Below are 20,599 nucleotides of genomic sequence, written 5' to 3' on the forward strand. Positions count from 1 at the left end.
CTTCTGGCCACTGCGCACAGACTTCTGGCCACTACACACAGACTTCTGGCCACTACGCAGAGACTTCTGGACACTACGCACAGACTTCTGGCCACTACACACAGACTTCTGGCCACTACACACAGACTTCTGGCCACTACACACAGACTTCTGGCCACTATGCACAGACTTCTGGACACTACGCAGAGACTTCTAGCCACTACACACAGACTTCTGGCCACTACGCACAGACTTCTGCCCACTACGCACAGACTTCTTGCCACTACGCACAGACTTCTGGCCACTACACATAGACTTCTGGACACTACGCACAGACTTCTGGCCACTACGCACAGACTTCTGGACACTACGCACAGACTTCTGGCCACTACACACAGACTTCTGGCCACTACACACAGACTTCTGGCCACTACGCACAGACTTCTGGCCACTACACACAGACTTCTGGCCACTACGCACAGACTTCTGGACACTACACACAGACGTCTGGCCACTACACACAGACGTCTGGACACTACAATTCTGGCCACTACACATAGACTTCTGGCCACTACACACAGACTTCTGGACACTACGCACAGACTTCTGGCCACTACACACAGACTTCTGGCCACTACGCACAGACTTCTGGCCACTACGCAGAGACTTCTAGCCACTACGCAGAGACTTCTGGCCACTACGCAGAGACTTCTGGCCACTACGCAGAGACTTCTGGGCACTACGCACGGACTTCTGGCCACTGCGCATGGACTACTGGACACTACACACAGACTTCTGGCCACTACGCACAGACTTCTGGCCACTACGCACAAACTTCTGGCCACTACGCACAGACTTCTGGCCACTAAACACAGACAACTGGACACTATGCACATTCTTCTGGCCACTACGCACAGACTTCTGGCCACTAAACACAGACAACTGGACACTACGCACAGACTTCTGGCCACTACGCAGAGACTTCTGGCCACTACGCACAGACTTCTGGCCACTACGCACAGACGTCTGGCCACTACGCACAGACTTCTGGCCACTACGCACAGACTTCTGGCCACTACGCACAGATTTCAGGCCACTACGCACAGACTTCTGGCCACTACGCACAGACTTCTGGCCTCTACGCAGAGACTTCTGGCCACTACGCACAGACTTCTGGCCACTACGCAGAGACTTCTGGCCACTACACACAGACTTCTGGCCACTACACACAGACTTCTGGCCACTACGCACAGACTTCTGGCCACTACACACAGACTTCTGGCCACTACGCACAGACTTCTGGACACTACACACAGACGTCTGGCCACTACACACAGACGTCTGGACACTACACTTCTGGCCACTACACATAGACTTCTGGCCACTACGCACAGACTTCTGGCCACTAAACACAGACCTCTGGCCACTACACACAGACTTCTGGACACTACACACAGACTTCTGGCCACTACGCAGAGACTTCTGGCCACTACGCACAGACTTCTGGCCACTACGCACAGACTTCTGGCCACTACGCACAGACTTCTGGCCACTAAACAGACTTCTGGCCACTAAAGACAGACTTCTGGCCACAAAGCACAGACTTCTGGCCACTACTCTTCTGGCCTCTACACACAGACATCTGGCCACTACACACAGACTTCTGGCCAATAAACTTCTCGCCGCTACGGAAGACTTCTGGCCACTACACATAGACTTCTGGCCACTACGCACAGACTTCTGGCCACTACGCACAGACTTCTGGCCACTACACACAGACTTCTGGCCACTACACACAGACTTCTGGCCACTACGCACAGACTTCTGGCCACTACACACAGACGTCTGGCCACTACACACAGACGTCTGGACACTACACTTCTGGCCACTACACATAGACTTCTGGCCACTACGCACAGACTTCTGGCCACTAAACACAGACCTCTGGCCACTACACACAGACTTCTGGACACTACACACAGACTTCTGGCCACTACGCAGAGACTTCTGGCCACTACGCACAGACTTCTGGCCACTACGCACAGACTTCTGGCCACTAAACAGACTTCTGGCCACTAAGCACAGACTTCTGGCCACTACTCTTCTGGCCTCTACACACAGACTTCTGGCCACTACACACAGACTTCTGGCCACTACGCACAGACTTCTGGACACTACACACAGACGTCTGGCCACTACACACAGACGTCTGGACACTACACTTCTGGCCACTACACATAGACTTCTGGCCACTACGCACAGACTTCTGGCCACTAAACACAGACCTCTGGCCACTACACACAGACTTCTGGACACTACACACAGACTTCTGGCCACTACGCAGAGACTTCTGGCCACTACGCACAGACTTCTGGCCACTACGCACAGACTTCTGGCCACTACGCACAGACTTCTGGCCACTAAACAGACTTCTGGCCACTAAAGACAGACTTCTGGCCACTAAGCACAGACTTCTGGCCACTACTCTTCTGGCCTCTACACACAGACTTCTGGCCACTACACACAGACTTCTGGCCACTAAACTTCTCGCCACTACGGAAGACTTCTGGCCACTACAGATAGACTTCTGGCCACTACGCACAGACTTCTGGACACTATTGACAGACTTCTGGCCACTACGCACAGACTTCTGGCCACTACGCACAGATTTCAGGCCACTACGCACAGACTTCTCGCCACTACGCAGAGACTTCTGGCCACTACGCAGAGACTTCTGGCCACTACGCACAGACTTATGGCCACTACGCACAGAGTTATGGCCACTACACACAGACTGTGGTGGAAGTCCAGTATTCCTATATTTTGGGCCTTGGCAGTAGACAGTTATCAATTTAACATTCTGTATACATACTTCTATCTTGCTACAAATATAGTTCATGACAGTTGTGCAATAAGTACTTCCTATATATGAAATATCTGTTTTATAAACTCTGCTGACAAAGATGGAATTTAGCAATTTAGCCCGTAACCAACATGTATAAATATATTTGACTGTCCAGCTGCATGCACTAATACGGAACTAGGAATCAGACATGGACAACCGCAGAAATTTCCCCAGCGACTTTACTGGAAACGTATGCAAATAACATGGGAGGTTTGTGCAATTTATAGTTCATGATGTAACATCCAATCATATCGAAGGAACCCCACGTGGCTCCAAGACAACCCACTCATTTCATCCACCACCTGATGGCCAATCACAGATGACCGGAGGATGGAAGAATTGCAAGATGCTTATCCAATAATTAAACAATACGTTGTATGCATGTAATTTTTGACCTGCCCAGATGGGCGGATTTGTTAAACTCTTAAAATAGGCTACACGCCGATCATTAAAGTTAGAATTGAGGAAGCTATGCATGCTGAACATCGTGTCAGTGTGGGAACTTCTTATGCGCATTATCAATTCAGAATTAATATGGAGGGCTGTAAACATTCCAAATTGAGTAAGGCGTGGTTCCAAAAGGAAGGTTCCACGACAGCTGGTGGAGAATGCGGGCAGTGATCGATAGGTTCCATAGAATTCGGACAGAAGACACGGACATATGCGACCTTGGACTTGGTGGGCCCAAAATATCATCAGAACACGGTGAGATAAATTAATTATCTATACCTGTGTGGCTAAGTTCAGGCTCGCCTATGTGCCGTGCCAGGCCGAATGATTTGGATCCGCACGACGACAGGTACTTCTTTAAGTCTCGATCACTCGATAAGAACCTGTCATAAGATATAAAGGAATGTTTACATGCCTGTCGTTTTGAGAGTACTGGTTGGTTGGCAAGGTCAGTGAATTGCTTTAAGGGAGAGGAAGTCCCCGCAGGGGCCCCCTGCTCGGTTCAGGTTTGGAGTGTAAAACCTTAGAGTCAGGGGGACCTGACAGGGTAGTTTGACTAGGAGGTCTTGCTCGGGTCAGGTTTGGTGTCTAAAACCTTAGAGTCAGGAAACGGTCAAACGTCTGGACAGGCACCTCTGCTCCGGTAAAGTCTGGTAAAAGATCTAGGACAGGGGGGCTACCAGACAGTATCCCGAGGGGCAGTTTAGACTAAGCCAGCCGTACTGGTGCTCCGTCTAATTGTCTGTCTATTTGTGTGTGTCCACAAATATTTGTTTATTGTTTAAATGTCCACGAGTAGATCCCTCCGTCTGAGGGTAGATTGATAAACTGTGTAGCGACAGAAATGCTAGAGACTCTAGGGCGGGGCATACTGTGTCCGGCGTCTGAGGAGACTTCTATAATCATAAATCTGGCAGCCATGATTGAAATTGAAAGGCAGCAAACAATGTACCAAGGTTAATTCTTACACCCTCCAGGAAAGTGTGGAAGGGGTGGAGAGTCAAGTTATCATTGATTAATCAAGCAATCTTTCTGTGTGTCCTACCTGTCTTTTATATAAAGTTAGTGTGCTTGTCTGTTGTGTAGAGCTAATCCTGAGTTGTTATATAGGAATAGTTTGTTTGTTGGTCATATAGAATTAGTATCAGTCCTGCTAAACTGTAAGAAGGGAGTGTTAGCAATGAGAATGCATTGGCTGGGTTATAGCCAAGATAATGCACCGTACACAGCGGCGCGCTGTGGGTTTGGACTTTATAGGTTAGGTTGCGTTATTGGATCCCTTCTAGTAAAAGACAGACTACTAAACTATATTGCTTTCGAATTGTTAAACGTTAATAATAGCATAGAAGCATAGGCTTGTGCCCGTAAGTGTGTTTGGAGAAAGGAAAAAAAAGAGCTGCTAACTACATTTAAAAAGAGGAAGTGGAACTCTCAATAGAAGCGGAACAATTATTGTGCTGTTACATTTGTTAGTTATTTAACTAATATTGGATGTTGAAACTACTAGTATATCTTGTTATGGAATCTAATCCTTCAGACAAATACATCCGTCATACAAATATAAAAAGTTGTATGCCACTCACATCCTGAGGGGGCTCTTAAGAATACAGACTGCGTAGCCCACCAAATCCCAATACACCGTGCCCACAAGAAAATACGTCTATGTTTGCCAAGTCCCCAATAGGTGTTTAGTCCCCAATTCAATTGTAACCACCGCTGTGACAGAAGTTACAACATAATATATGTGATTTATGCATTAGACGTTAGAATTTCTCTAAGTGTCAGAAAAGAGGAAGTGAAGGTGGGCTGCAATGGCGTCTGTATTAATATACAAAGACACCAGCTTAGTGAATAGAGAGAATTGCAGTACATTACCAATCAGATGGAGATGCCCGGCATCTAATACTGCATCTGCCCGGTCGCCGGAAGTCTGGGACAACAACTGTCTACTGTTGTAGAAGATAAAAATTAGCCACGTACTCCCGTTATCTCCCTTATAATCCTGTCGCTGGGCTGTCACATGAGTAAGAGACCTAAAAAGAGGAAGTTACTTGCCCGGTAGTCCCAGCACAAGTAACGTATATTCACAGACAATATAGAATAAATAAACTACAGGGAGAAAGAGAGACGGTAGAGAAGCCAAGGAATAGGAAACAAGCAGGTAACGATAAGGCCAGGTATCCACAGGAGGAACGGGGCAGATTGACCCGTAATTTGTAAAATGTAAATTGTGTGGTGCATAAGACTTTATCTTTATTGAGTTGTGATGTGTACCCAAGGACCGCTAACATTGAATGAGAGAATAAGGAAGTAAGTGATTAGCCACACTCAGAGGGGTGGAGCTTGATGATGCAAGAACACGTCTCTAATCCAAGGAGGGGGTAAGAATCATAGATAGCCAGAAGGAAAAGTTTTGTTTTTTCTCCTGTCCCAAACTCAGCTTTCCACGGTTCCTGACAAATTATGGGACACCTGCAAGACAGGCATAGGGAAATTGAATGTATCGACCATGATAATATATACGAGACCCAGATACACACCCCTGGGTCAAGCAGTATCCCCCTAGATAAAAAAAAAAAAAAAAAAAAAAAAAAAAGGGTGAAGGGTCAGCCACACATGTTAGGTGCTGTGTGCTGATGCTTTGGAAAAAACTGCCAACCGGCCACAATTTCACTGTTAATTTCTCTTGCAGAAGGCTGTAAGGCCTGGAGGCCTCCAAAGACTACCAAGTTCTGCAGGCCATACCTGTACTTACACCCGTTGCCAAATTCCGCACCTTTCTGGACCTTGTTTCATACTGCCACCTATACGACAGTATTGACACAAAAGCACGGAGGACAACCACAGCCATGAGGGTGGATCCAGTGACTTGAGGAGCTCCCTCATCTGCTTTTGCGGTGGCAGCAGTACAGGCAATGGTTGACAAATCTTCTAAGATGGTATTGGACTACCCCCTAGTGGTCCACACCCCAAATGACACCCAGAACATGCTCATGCAAGTGCAACCCAAGCACTTATCTCTGGCCTATTAGATCCGACTACAATGTGCTCTTTCCATGCCTCCCCCAATATTGCTCTGAGCTTCCCAATGTTGTAATACCTTGGATCCGGCTACTCTTCTTTTAATCAGGTATTCCTGGGGGAAGGGGAGGCATAGGTGATTTGAGTATGGCGGATCAGCTATTTTTTTAAATAGCATTATTGTAGTGATGTACACACTGTTAATGATGCATATTTTGAGTTTTCTTTTGTAGATGGTATCAGGGTGAGGATTGATGATTCCGAACCAGATATGCAGAGGTGACACAACAAGATGTCCTAAACGCAGAAGCTCTGCCTCCGCATGTCTCAGGGCAAGAAGCGGAACCGGAGGCCCTCACTGGGGCGTGTGGAGTGGTAGAAGGTAAGTCGGCAACTTTTTACACTGACTCCTGGAATGCATTTGGCATAGCTCATGATTATGGCCCAATATGGAAGGCCAGACAGCTTGTTATCTCAGTAGGACAGCCAATTAAGAATGGTGCAGCGGTGCAGAGTCTCATGGAAACCCTACTACCACTACCTGGCAATGGAGAATCCACACCGATTTCTACAACGGAGAAGCGAGAGATGACACCCTCGCCGACAACACAGCAAAGGCAGCGGCCCTCAAGCCGTGGAAGAAAGAAGAATAGATACTGACAGCATGAGTCAGTGATAAGACTTTGGACTTTGATAGGACTTTGGACTTTGATAAAAACTTTGGACTTTGATATGTCAAGGACTTTACAGTTACAAGTCAACGAGGAAAGAAAGCAGATGGGCTAAAATACGGGAGCGACAGCACAGGACGGCGTATGGCGAACAGTCAACAGAACTTGCCTACAGAGGTCCCTGTTCCCCCATGATGGCCCAACTGGTACCCAGAATCAAAAGCAGCGATGACGGCGACACTGAACAAGAATGGGTGACACCTGGGTTCTCTGTAGCTGCTGCATCATTTGTCCAGTTAGCATGATCTTTGCCATGTGCGAGTCCGGACAGAAGTAAGGTGGCCATATAACACTTGCCTTGACCACTCTACCCATTTCAGAGATTGCCAATTTGACCACATTCAGCTCACACCTGTTGGGGAGTATGAACATGTGCTTGTTGTTGCTCGAGTCTTTCTCAGGTTGGAGGCCCACCCGGATACTAAGGTAAATGAGCAGATAACCACACAGAAATTCATGAATGAGGTAATCTGCAGATATGGGGTACCAGAAGTAATTGAGTCGAACAAAGGTACACACTTCACAGGTGAAATAATGCAACACATCATGTCTGTTTTGGGTATATTCCAGGCTTTTCACACACCCTACCATCCACGGAGTAGGGGGAAAGTAGATACGAAAGGCAATAGAGAAAATGGGTAAATTTTGAATTGAGTGTCTTTCATTACTTTTTCTTTTTCTTAGGAGGATACATGCCACAGAAGCTGAATTTGGGGAATGATTTTCTTGTTAATTTTGTCATAGGCCTCTCCAAAGGAATTGTTAGTAATGCATTCTGCAGTCTCTGCTTTCCCCAGGTCCTACAGATGAGTGTCACAATCTAAAACCAGGTGACAGGGTCTATGTGGAAAAGTTTGAGAGAGAAACCCGGTTTGAATGTCCCTACCAGATGTTGCTCACCACCCCAACTGCAGTCAAGCTCAAAGGAAAGCCCACTTGGATCCACACTTCGCACTGCAAAAACTAATGATCCTGCATATCCTTTACATGCTATAATGTGGTACAATTCCTCTAACACACACCTTTGACTACTGTACACTAGCCCCCTGATTCAGAACAAATTAATACAATCAAATGTGCAATATGAAGACTACACTGAGGGTGAGAATCCAACACCGCATCGTGCTAAGAGGGAAGTTGACGCTCCAGGTGGTAACTTTGATCCACATGTACACATAGATGTAATAGGAGTGCCAAGGGGGGAGCCAGATGAATTTAATTCTAGAGATCAGGTAAAGCAGGTTTTGATTCCTCATTTGCTTTTGTCACTGTTAATAATAATGTAGATTGGATGAATTATATCTCTTACAATCAGCAGAGGTTTGTAAACTACACCAGAGATGCTTTGCAAGGGTTAGCTAACCAGTTAGGGCCCACTGCATCCATGGCGTTCCAAAATAGAGTGACCGTGGATATGATTTTCGCAGAAAGAGGTGGGGTATGTAATTTCCTGTACGTGTATTCTCCCTTTAATGTGACCAATGTTTCCCTTGTTTGAAAAAGATGAAGAGCCAGTTCCGATAATGCCAACCAGGTACGTTACCAGAAGAATGGAGAGATGGACTAGTACTGTGTCTGCCTCAGTCTCATAAGATGGACTGTCAGTGGACTTCCCATTTGCCTAGGGAAAGTGCAGAAGACCTTAGGTTCCGGCGAGGGCACACCCTGTGGGGTGTTAACTCGTACAGATAGAGGGTATGGATGCCCGGAAATAAGCCCAGGGAATCCATGGCCTCCTTCTGAGGTGAGGTAGGGATCCCTCCCCTTTTAGGAGTAGGGACTTACGGGCAGTGGGAAAACCCTGACGCAAGGGTGAGGGGAACTGGACGTGTTCACCATTAGGACTATCTCCAGGAGGGACATTGGTGTGGGTGAAGATTAGGGAGTCCCACGCCGTGCGTACCTGTGCACACTACTAGTATGTACTTCTAGTACAGCACATTAGAGTGAGAAGAGAGGCTCCTGGTGATAGTTTTGATCTACACGTATACATTGACATCATAGGATAGCCAAGGGGGGTACCTGACAAGTTTTAAAAATTAGAGACCAAGTTAAAACTAGATTCGAGTCCATTTTTCCGATCATTAGGGTAAATAAATGTTGACTGGATTAGTTATGTTTATTATAATTAACAGCGGTTTATAAATTATACTAGAGACGCCTTATAGGGACTAGTCGACCAATAGAACCTACCTCGACTACGACTTTTCAAAATAGAATGGCACTAGGTACGATTTTAGCCAAAAAAGGGAGTGTCTGTAAGATGATAGGGGAGACTTGTACCTACATTCCAGACAAAACGAAACCCACAGGTAAAAACGCAGTTGCCATTAAGAAGCTGACCGCACTAACTAAAAAGAGCTAACCTTAGTCTGTTTTCCTCAGTTAGGTACCTAACAGGAGAAGGGAAAAATATAGAAAAATAAGCTTTGGAACATTGTGTATTTAGAACACTGTGATAGGGTTTTTGCTAAGATTTTGCTTTATTTTATCTGCAGTGCACTCTGCTTATGTCCACGCAACATGCCGGTGTTACAACGCCCCTGGTCCTGTTACCTTGCCGCCTCTGGAAAAGGGAAGTGGGAATAATCAGCTTGTAGCTCTTTCCTTCCAGACTAATATATATGATCATGCACTTAGTAATGAGACAGGGGTTCAGTCATATTGATCAGTAATTAGATAGCCCTGACTTTGCACTCTTGTTGATGAATCGAGTTAACGTCAAGAAGGCGGGGTTCTATACAAGTTATGCAGTTTTTTACCTGAATTAGTGAAAGTCGCACCTCTCCTAACCTGATTATATTTGTCACCTTTATAGTCATTCTAATTTCTGTTTGTCGTTGCATACAGTGTATTCCGACCCTGATGACTGCCTGGTCCACCTGTCCCACTACGATGTCCAACAAAAAGCCCACTGTCAGCGCAACCGTCGTCATCATGGATCCAGAATGTGATGATGTCGAACCATCCTATACCCCCATGGCAGTAGTAGGCCCAGTCGTCTACAAAACAATGCGAGTCTAGGGTCAGCGGTGGGGGATTGGGGTGGGACGGAGCAGGGCGAGTTTAGTGAAACAGATAGTTTCAAGGGGGGTCTGTGGTGGAAGTCCAGTATTCCTATATTTTGGGCCTTGGCAGTAGACAGTTATCAATTTAACATTCTGTATACATACTTCTGTCTTGCTACAAATATAGTTCATGACAGTTGTGCAATAAGTACTTCCTATATATGAAATATCTGTTTTATAAACTCTGCTGACAAAGATGGAATTTAGCAATTTAGCCCGTAACCAACATGTATAAATATATTTGACTGTCCAGCTGCATGCACTAATACGGAACTAGGAATCAGACATGGACAACCGCAGAAATTTCCCCAGCGACTTTACTGGAAACGTATGCAAATAACATGGGACGTTTGTGCAATTTATAGTTCATGATGTAACATCCAATCATATCGAAGGAACCCCACGTGGCTCCAAGACAACCCACTCATTTCATCCACCACCTGATGGCCAATCACAGATGACCGGAGGATGGAAGAATTGCAAGATGCTTATCCAATAATTAAACAATACGTTGTATGCATGTAATTTTTGACCTGCCCAGATGGGCGGATTTGTTAAACTCTTAAAATAGGCTACACGCCGATCATTAAAGTTAGAATTGAGGAAGCTATGCATGCTGAACTTCGTGTCAGTGTAGGAACTTCTTATGCGCATTATCAATTCAGAATTAATATGGAGGGCTGTAAACATTCCAAATTGAGTAAGGCGTGGTTCCAAAAGGAAGGTTCCACGACAAGACTTCTGGCCACTACGCACAGACTTCTGGCCACTACGCACAGACATCTGGCCACTACGCACAGACTTCTGGCCACTACGCACAGACTTCTGGCCACTACGCAGAGACTTCTGGCCACTACGCAGAGACTTCTGGCCACTACGCAGAGACTTCTGGCCACTACGCAGAGACTTCTGGCCACTACACACAGACTTCTGGCCACTACGCACAGACTTCTGGCCACTACGCACAGACTTCTGGCCACTACACACAGACTTCTGGCCACTACGCACAGACTACTGGACACTACACTTCTGGCCACTAGATACAGACTTCTGGCCACTACACACAGACTTCTGGCCACTACACACAGACTTCTGGCCACTACGCACAGACTTCTGGCCACTACGCAGAGACTTCTAGCCACTACGCAGAGACTTCTGGCCACTACGCAGAGACTTCTGGCCACTACGCACGGACTTCTGGCCACTGCGCATGGACTACTGGACACTACACACAGACTTCTGGCCACTACGCACAGACTTCTGGCCACTACGCACAAACTTCTGGCCACTACGCACAGACTTCTGGCCACTAAACACAGACAACTGGACACTATGCACATTCTTCTGGCCACTACGCGCAGACTTCTGGCCACTAAACACAGACAACTGGACACTACGCACAGACTTCTGGCCACTACGCAGAGACTTCTGGCCACTACGCACAGACTTCTGGCCACTACGCACAGACTTCTGGCCACTACGCACAGACGTCTGGCCACTACGCACAGACTTCTGGCCACTACGCACAGACTTCTGGCCACTACGCACAGATTTCAGGCCACTACGCACAGACTTCTGGCCACTACGCACAGACTTCTGGCCTCTACGCACAGACTTCTGGCCACTACGCACAGACTTCTGGCCACTACGCAGAGACTTCTAGCCACTATGCACAGACTTCTGGCCACTGCGCACAGAGCTCTGGCCACTGCGCACAGAGTTCTGGCCACTACACACAGACTTCTGGCCACTACGCACAGACTTCTGGCCACTACGCACAGACTTCTGGCCACTACGCACAGACTTCTGGACACTACGCACAGACTTCTGGCCACTACGCACAGACTTCTGGCAACTACACACAGACTTCTGGCCACTACGCACAGACTTCTGGCCACTACGCACAGACTTCTGGCCACTACGCAGAGACTTCTGGCCACTACGCAGAGACTTCTGGCCACTACGCAGAGACTTCTGGCCACTACGCAGAGACTTCTGGACACTACACACAGACTTCTGGCCACTACGCACAGACTTCTGGCCACTACGCACAGACTTCTGGCCACTACGCACAGACTACTGGACACTACACTTCTGGCCACTAGATACAGACTTCTGGCCACTACACACAGACTTCTGGCCACTACACACAGACTTCTGGCCACTACGCACAGACTTCTGGCCACTACGCAGAGACTTCTAGCCACTACGCAGAGACTTCTGGCCACTACGCAGAGACTTCTGGCCACTACGCAGAGACTCCTGGCCACTACGCACGGACTTCTGGCCACTGCGCATGGACTACTGGACACTACACACAGACTTCTGGCCACTACGCACAGACTTCTGGCCACTACGCACAAACTTCTGGCCACTACGCACAGACTTCTGGCCACTAAACACAGACAACTGGACACTATGCACATTCTTCTGGCCACTACGCACAGACTTCTGGCCACTAAACACAGACAACTGGACACTACGCACAGACTTCTGGCCACTACGCAGAGACTTCTGGCCACTACGCACAGACTTCTGGCCACTACGCACAGACGTCTGGCCACTACGCACAGACTTCTGGCCACTACGCACAGACTTCTGGCCACTACGCACAGATTTCAGGCCACTACGCACAGACTTCTGGCCACTACGCACAGACTTCTGGCCTCTACGCACAGACTTCTGGCCACTACGCACAGACTTCTGGCCACTACGCAGAGACTTCTGGCCACTACGCAGAGACTTCTGGCCACTACGCACAGACTTCTGGCCACTGCGCACAGAACTCTGGCCACTGCGCACAGAGTTCTGGCCACTACACACAGACTTCTGGCCACTACGCACAGACTTCTGGCCACTACGCACAGACTTCTGGCCACTACGCACAGACTTCTGGCCACTACACACAGACTTCTGGCAACTACACACAGACTTCTGGCCACTACGCACAGACTTCTGGCCACTACACACAGACTTCTGGCCACTATGCACAGACTTCTGGACACTACACACAGACGTCTGGCCACTACACACAGACGTCTGGACACTACACTTCTGGCCACTACACATAGACTTCTGGCCACTACGCACAGACTTCTGGCCACTAAACACAGACCTCTGGCCACTACACACAGACTTCTGGACACTACGCACAGACTTCTGGCCACTAAGCACAGACTTCTGGCCACTACACAGAGATTTCTGGCCACTACACAGAGACTTCTGGCCACTAAGCACAGACTTCTGGCCACTACTCTTCTGGCCTCTACACACAGACTTCTGGCTGCTACACACAGACTTCTGGCCACTAAACTTCTCGCCACTACGGAAGACTTCTGGCCACTACACAGCGACTTCTGGCCACTATGCACAGACTTCTGGCCACTACACATAGACTTCTGGACACTACGCACAGACTTCTGGACACTATTGACAGACTTCTGGCCACTAGGTACAGACTTCTGGCCACTACGCAGAGACTTCTGGCCACTATGAACAGACTTCTGGCCACTACACACAGACTACTGGACACTACACACAGACTTCTGGCCACTACACACAGACTTCTGGCCACTACACACAGACTTCTGGCCACTACACAGCGACTTCTGGACACTACACTTCTGGCCACTACGCACAGACTACTGGACACTACGCACAGACTTCTGGCCACTACGCACAGACTTCTGGCCACTACGCAGAGACTTCTGGCCACTACGCAGAGACTTCTGGCCACTACGCACAGACTTCTGGCCACTGCGCACAGACTTCTGGCCACTACGCACAGACTTCTGGCCACTAAACACAGACTTCTGGCCACTGCGCACAGACTTCTGGCCACTACACACAGACTTCTGGCCACTACGCAGAGACTTCTGGACACTACGCACAGACTACTGGACACTACACTTCTGGCCACTACATACAGACTTCTGGCCACTACACACAGACTTCTGGCCACTACACACAGACTTCTGGCCACTATGCACAGACTTCTGGCCACTAAGCACAGACTTCTGGCCACTACACAGAGATTTCTGGCCACTACACAGAGACTTCTGGCCACTAAGCACAGACTTCTGGCCACTACTCTTCTGGCCTCTACACACAGACTTCTGGCTGCTACACACAGACTTCTGGCCACTAAACTTCTCGCCACTACGGAAGACTTCTGGCCACTACACAGCGACTTCTGGCCACTATGCACAGACTTCTGGCCACTACACATAGACTTCTGGACACTACGCACAGACTTCTGGACACTATTGACAGACTTCTGGCCACTAGGTACAGACTTCTGGCCACTACGCAGAGACTTCTGGCCACTATGAACAGACTTCTGGCCACTACACACAGACTACTGGACACTACACACAGACTTCTGGCCACTACACACAGACTTCTGGCCACTACACACAGACTTCTGGCCACTACACAGCGACTTCTGGACACTACACTTCTGGCCACTACGCACAGACTACTGGACACTACGCACAGACTTCTGGCCACTACGCAGAGACTTCTGGCCACTACGCAGAGACTTCTGGCCACTACGCACAGACTTCTGGCAACTGCGCACAGACTTCTGGCCACTACGCACAGACTTCTGGCCACTAAATACAGACTTCTGGCCACTGCGCACAGACTTCTGGCCACTACGCACAGACTTCTGGCCACTACACACAGACTTCTGGCCACTACGCAGAGACTTCTGGACACTACGCACAGACTACTGGACACTACACTTCTGGCCACTACATACAGACTTCTGGCCACTACACACAGACTTCTGGCCACTACACACAGACTTCTGGCCACTACACACAGACTTCTGGCCACTACGCAGAGACTTCTAGCCACTACGCAGAGACTTCTGGCCACTACGCAGAGACTTCTGGCCACTACGCAGAGACTTCTGGCCACTACGCACAGACTTCTGGCCACTTCGCATAGACTACTGGACACTACACACAGACTTCTGGCCACTACGCACAGACTTCTGGCCACTACGCACAGACTTCTGGCCACTACGCACAGACGTCTGGCCACTACGCACAGATTTCAGGCCACTACGCACAGACTTCTGGCCACTACGCACAGACTTCTGGCCTCTACGCACAGACTTCTGGCCACTACGCACAGATTTCAGGCCACTACGCACAGACTTCTGGCCACTACGCACAGACTTCTGGCCACTACGCACAGACTTCTGGCCACTACGCACAGATTTCAGGCCACTACGCACAGACTTCTGGCCACTACGCACAGACTTCTGGCCTCTACGCACAGACTTCTGGCCACTACGCACAGACTTCTGGCCACTAAGCAGAGACTTCTAGCCACTACGCAGAGACTTCTGGCCACTACGCAGAGACTTCTGGCCACTACGCACAGACTTCTGGCCACTACGCAGAGACTTCTAGCCACTACGCAGAGACTTCTGGCCACTACGCAGAGACTTCTGGCCACTACGCACAGACTTCTGGCCACTTCGCATGGACTACTGGACACTACACACAGACTTCTGGCCACTACGCACAGACTTCTGGCCACTACGCACAGACTTCTGGCCACTAAACACAGACAACTGGCCCCTACACTTCTGGCCACTACACACAGACTTCTAGCCACTACGCAGAGACTTCTGGCCACTACGCAGAGACTTCTGGCCACTACGCACAGACTTCTGGCCACTTCGCATGGACTACTGGACACTACACACAGACTTCTGGCCACTACGCACAGATTTCAGGCCACTACGCACAGACTTCTGGACACTACGCACAGACTACTGGCCCCTACACTTCTGGCCACTACACACAGACTTCTGGCCACTACACACAGACTTCTGGCCACTACGCACAGACTTCTGGCCACTACACACAGACTTCTGGCCACTACACACAGACTTCTGGCCACTACACACAGACTTCTGGCCACTACGCACAGACTTCTGGACACTACACACAGACGTCTGGCCACTACGCACAGACTTCTGGCCACTACACATAGACTTCTGGCCACTACGCACAGACATCTGGCGACTACGCACAGACTTCTGGCCACTACGCACAGACTTCTGGCCACTACGCACAGACTTCTGGACACTACGCACAGACTTCTGGCCACTACGCACAGACTTCGGGACACTACGCACAGACTTCTGGCCACTACACATAGACTTCTGGCCACTACGCACAGACTTCTGGCCACTACACACAGACTTCTGGCCACTACGCACAGACTTCTGGCCACTACGCACAGACTTCTGGCCACTACGCACAGACTTCTGGCCACTACGCACAGACTTCTGGACACTACGCACAGACTTCTGGCCACTACACATAGACTTCTGGACACTACGCACAGACTACTGGCCCCTACACTTCTGGCCACTACACACAGACTTCTGGCCACTACACACAGACTTCTGGCCACTACACACAGACTACTGGACACTACACATAGACTTCTGGACACTACGCACAGACTACTGGCCCCTACACTTCTGGCCACTACACACAGACTTCTGGCCACTACACACAGACTTCTGGCCACTACACACAGACTTCTGGCCACTACACACAGACTTCTGGCCACTACACACAGACTTCTGGCCACTACACAGTGATTTCTGGCCACTACACACAGACTTCTGGCCACTACGCACAGACTTCTGGCCACTACACACAGACTTCTGGCCACTACGCACAGACTTCTGGACACTACACACAGACGTCTGGCCACTACACACAGACGTCTGGACACTACACTTCTGGCCACTACACATAGACTTCTGGCCACTACGCACAGACTTCTGGCCACTAAACACAGACCTCTGGCCACTACACACAGACTTCTGGACACTACGCACAGACTTCTGGCCACTACACACAGACTTCTGGCCACTACGCAGAGACTTCTGGCCACTACGCAGAGACTTCTGGCCGCTACGCAGAGACTTCTGGCCACTACGCAAAGAGTTCTGGCCACTACGCACAGACTTCTGGCCACTACGCACAGACTTCTGGCCACTACGCACAGACTTCTGGCCACTAAACAGACTTCTGGCCACTAAAGACAGACTTCTGGCCACTAAGCACAGACTTCTGGCCACTACTCTTCTGGCCTCTACACACAGACTTCTGGCCACTACACACAGACTTCTGGCCACTACACACAGACTTCTGGCCACTAAACTTCTCGCCACTACGGAAGACTTCTGGCCACTACACATAGACTTCTGGCCACTATTGACAGACTTCTCGCCACTACGCACAGACTTCTGGACACTATTGACAGACTTCTCGCCACTACGCACAGACTTCTGGCCACTACGCACAGATTTCAGGCCACTACGCACAGACTTCTCGCCACTACGCAGAGACTTCTGGCCACTACGCACAGACTTCTGGCCACTACGCAGAGACTTCTGGCCACTACGCACAGACTTCAGGCCACTACGCACAGACTTCTGGCCACTACGCAGAGACTTCTGGCCACTACGCACAGACTTCTGGCCACTACACACAGACTTCTGGACACTACACTTCTGGCCACTACGCACAGACTTATGGCCACTACGCACAGACTTATGGCCACTACGCACAGACTTCTGGCCACTACGCAGAGACTTCTGGCCACTACACACAGACTTCTGGCCACTACGCACAGACTTCTGGCCACTACGCACAGACTTCTGGCCACTACGCACAGACTTCTGGACACTACGCACAGACTTCTGGCCACTACGCACAGACTTCTGGACACTACGCACAGACTTCTGGCCACTACACATAGACTTCTGGACACTACGCACAGACTACTGGCCCCTACACTTCTGGCCACTACACACAGACTTCTGGCCACTACACACAGACTACTGGACACTACACACAGACTTCTGGCCACTACACACAGACTTCTGGCCACTACACACAGACTTCTGGCCACTACACAGTGACTTCTGGCCACTACACACAGACTTCTGGCCACTACGCACAGACTTCTGGCCACTACACACAGACTTCTGGCCACTACGCACAGACTTCTGGACACTACACACAGACGTCTGGCCACTACACACAGACGTCTGGACACTACACTTCTGGCCACTACACATAGACTTCTGGCCACTACGCACAGACTTCTGGCCACTAAACACAGACCTCTGGCCACTACACACAGACTTCTGGACACTACGCACAGACTTCTGGCCACTACACACAGACTTCTGGCCACTACGCAGAGACTTCTGGCCACTACGCAGAGACTTCTGGCCACTACGCAAAGAGTTCTGGCCACTACGCACAGACTTCTGGCCACTACGCACAGACTTCTGGCCACTACGCACAGACTTCTGGCCACTAAACAGACTTCTGGCCACTAAAGACAGACTTCTGGCCACTAAGCACAGACTTCTGGCCACTACTCTTCTGGCCTCTTCACACAGACTTCTGGCCACTACACACAGACTTCTGGCCACTACACACAGACTTCTGGCCACTAAACTTCTCGCCACTACGGAAGACTTCTGGCCACTACACATAGACTTCTGGCCACTATTGACAGACTTCTCGCCACTACGCACAGACTTCTGGACACTATTGACAGACTTCTCGCCACTACGCACAGACTTCTGGCCACTACGCACAGATTTCAGGCCACTACGCACAGACTTCTCGCCACTACGCAGAGACTTCTGGCCACTACGCAGAGACTTCTGGCCACTACGCACAGACTTATGGCCACTACGCACAGACTTATGGCCACTACGCACAGACTTCTGGCCACTACGCAGAGACTTCTGGCCACTACGCAGAGACTTCTGGCCACTACGCAGAGACTTCTGGACACTACGCACAGACTTCTGGACACTACGCACAGACTTCTGGCCACTATGCACAGACTTCTGGCCACTACGCACAGACTTCTGGCCACTACACACAGACTTCTGGCCACTACGCAGAGACTTCTGGACACTACGCACACACTACTGGACACTACACTTCTGGCCACTACATACAGACTTCTGGCCACTACACACAGACTTCTGGCCACTACACACAGACTTCTGGCCACTACGCACAGACTTCTGGCCACTACGCAGAGACTTCTAGCCACTACGCAGAGACTTCTGGCCACTACGCAGAGACTTCTGGCCACTACGCAGAGACTTCTGGCCACTACGCACGGACTTCTGGCCACTGCGCATGGACTACTGGACACTACACACAGACTTCTGGCCACTACGCACGGACTTCTGGCCACTGCGCATGGACTACTGGACACTACACACAGACTTCTGGCCACTACGCACAGACTTCTGGCCACTACGCACAGACTTCTGGCCACTACGCACAGTCTTCTGGCCACTAAACACAGACAACTGGACACTATGCACATTCTTCTGGCCACTACGCACAGACTTCTGGCCACTAAACACAGACAACTGGACACTACGCACAGACTTCTGGCCACTACGCAGAGACTTCTGGCCACTACGCACAGACTTCTGGCCACTACGCACAGACGTCTGGCCACTACGCACAGACTTCTGGCCACTACGCACAGACTTCTGGCCACTACGCACAGATTTCAGGCCACTACGCACAGACTTCTGGCCACTACGCACAGACTTCTGGCCTCTACGCACAGACTTCTGGCCACTACGCACAGACTTCTGGCCACTACGCAGAGACTTCTAGCCACTACGCAGAGACTTCTGGCCACTACGCAGAGACTTCTGGCCACTACGCACAGACTTCTGGCCACAGCGCACAGAGCTCTGGCCACTGCGCACAGAGTTCTGGCCAATACAAACAGACTTCTGGCCACTACGCACAGACTTCTGGCCACTAAACACAGACTTCTGGCCACTAAGCACAGACTTCTGGCCACTAAGCACAGACTTCTGGCCACTACACAGAGACTTCTGGCCACTAAGCACAGACTTCTGGCCACTACTCTTCTGGCCTCTACACACAGACTTCTGGCTACTACACACAGACTTCTGGCCACTAAACTTCTCGCCACTACGGAAGACTTCTGGCCACTACACAGCGGCTTCTGGCCACTATACACACACTTCTGGCCACTATACATAGACTTCTGGACACTACGCACAGACTTCTGGCCACTACACATAGACTTCTGGACACTACGCACAGACTTCTGGACACTATTGACAGACTTCTGGCCACTAGGTACAGACTTCTGGCCACTACGCAGAGACTTCTGGCCACTACGCACAGACTTCTGGCCACTACGCACAGACTTCTGGCCACTACGCACAGATTTCAGGCCACTACGCACAGACTTCTGGACACTACGCACAGACTACTGGCCCCTACACTTCTGGCCACTACACACAGACTTCTGGCCACTACACACAGACTTCTGCCCACTACGCACAGACTTCTGGCCACTACACACAGACTTCTGGC

Source organism: Eleutherodactylus coqui, chromosome 3 (genome assembly GCF_035609145.1).
Source record: "Eleutherodactylus coqui strain aEleCoq1 chromosome 3, aEleCoq1.hap1, whole genome shotgun sequence".
NCBI classification, from domain to species: Eukaryota; Metazoa; Chordata; class Amphibia; order Anura; family Eleutherodactylidae; genus Eleutherodactylus; species Eleutherodactylus coqui.